General features: G+C 40.8%; 1 non-coding gene across 1 annotated transcript; it reads left to right on the top strand.

The window, feature by feature from the left end:
- The first annotated feature begins 823 nt into the window (after positions 1–823).
- On the top strand, positions 824–931 carry LOC112739577 (small nucleolar RNA R71). Its single transcript, XR_003170509.1, has one exon. It is a non-coding gene; the product is annotated as a small nucleolar RNA R71 (small nucleolar RNA).
- Positions 932–1,188: the final 257 nt, after the last annotated feature.

The raw sequence follows: 1,188 nt of genomic DNA, 5'->3' as shown, positions 1-1,188 counted from the left end.
ACGTCCCAGGAGGTCTTCCTCCTTGGAATTCACATTCTCTCCTTCCTTCACAGGTTCGGCCATGGTGATTAATTCAATGGCCTTGCACTCTCCTTTTGGATTTTCTTCTGTATTGCTTGGGAGAGTACTAGGAGGGATTTCAGTGATCCTTTTACTCAGCTGGCCCACTTGTGCCTCCAAATTTCTAATGGATGACCTTGTTTCATTCATGAAACTAACAATGGCCTTAGATAGATCAGAGACTAAGTTTGCTAAATTAGAGATATTTTGTTCAGAGTTCTCTGTCTGTTGCTGAGTGGATGATGGAAAAGGTTTACTATTGTTAAACCTATTTCTTCCACCATTATTAAAGCCTTGTTGAGGCTTTTGATCCTTCCATGAGAAATTTGGATGATTTCTCCATGATGGGTTATAGGTGTTTCCATAAGGTTCACCCATATAATTTACCTCTGCTATTGCAGGGTTTTTAGGATCATAAGCTTCTTCTTCAGAAGATGCCTCTTGAGTACTGTTGGATGCAGCTTGCATTCCATTCAGACTCTGAGAAATCATATTGACTTGCTGAGTCAATATTTTTATTCTGAGCCAATATGGCATTTAGAGTATCAATTTCAAGAACTCCTTTTTTCATAGGCGTTCCATTACTCACAGGATTCCTTTCAGAAGTGTACATGAACTGGTTATTAGCAACCATGTCAATGAGTTCTTGAGCTTCTGCAGGCATTTTCTTTAGGTGAATGGATCCACCTACAGAAGTATCCAATGACATCTTAGCTAATTCAGACAGACCATCATAGAATATATCCAGGATGGTCCATTCTGAAAGCATGTCAGAAGGACACTTTTTGGCCAGTCCTTTGTATCTCTCCCAAGCTTCATAGCGGGATTCACCTTCTTTCTGTCTGAAGGTCTGAACATCCACTCTAAGCTTGCTCAGCTTTTGAGGAGGAAAGAACTTGGCTAAGAAAGCCGTGACCAGCTTGTCCCAAGAGTTCAGGCTATCTCTGGGTTGAGAGTCCAACCACACTCTAGCTTTGTCTCTTACAGCAAAAGGGAAAAGCATGAGCCTGTAGACTTCAAGATCTACTCCATTAGTCTTAACAGTATCACATATCTGCAAGAATTCAGTTAAGAACTAAAAAGGATCTTCAGATGGAAGTCCATGAAACTTGCAGTTCTGCTGCATCA

Source organism: Arachis hypogaea, chromosome 13 (assembly GCF_003086295.3).
Source record: "Arachis hypogaea cultivar Tifrunner chromosome 13, arahy.Tifrunner.gnm2.J5K5, whole genome shotgun sequence".
Taxonomy (NCBI): Eukaryota; Viridiplantae; Streptophyta; class Magnoliopsida; order Fabales; family Fabaceae; genus Arachis; species Arachis hypogaea.
Note: the sequence above shows the minus strand (reverse complement) of the source record. Positions and strands in the feature narration are given on the sequence as shown.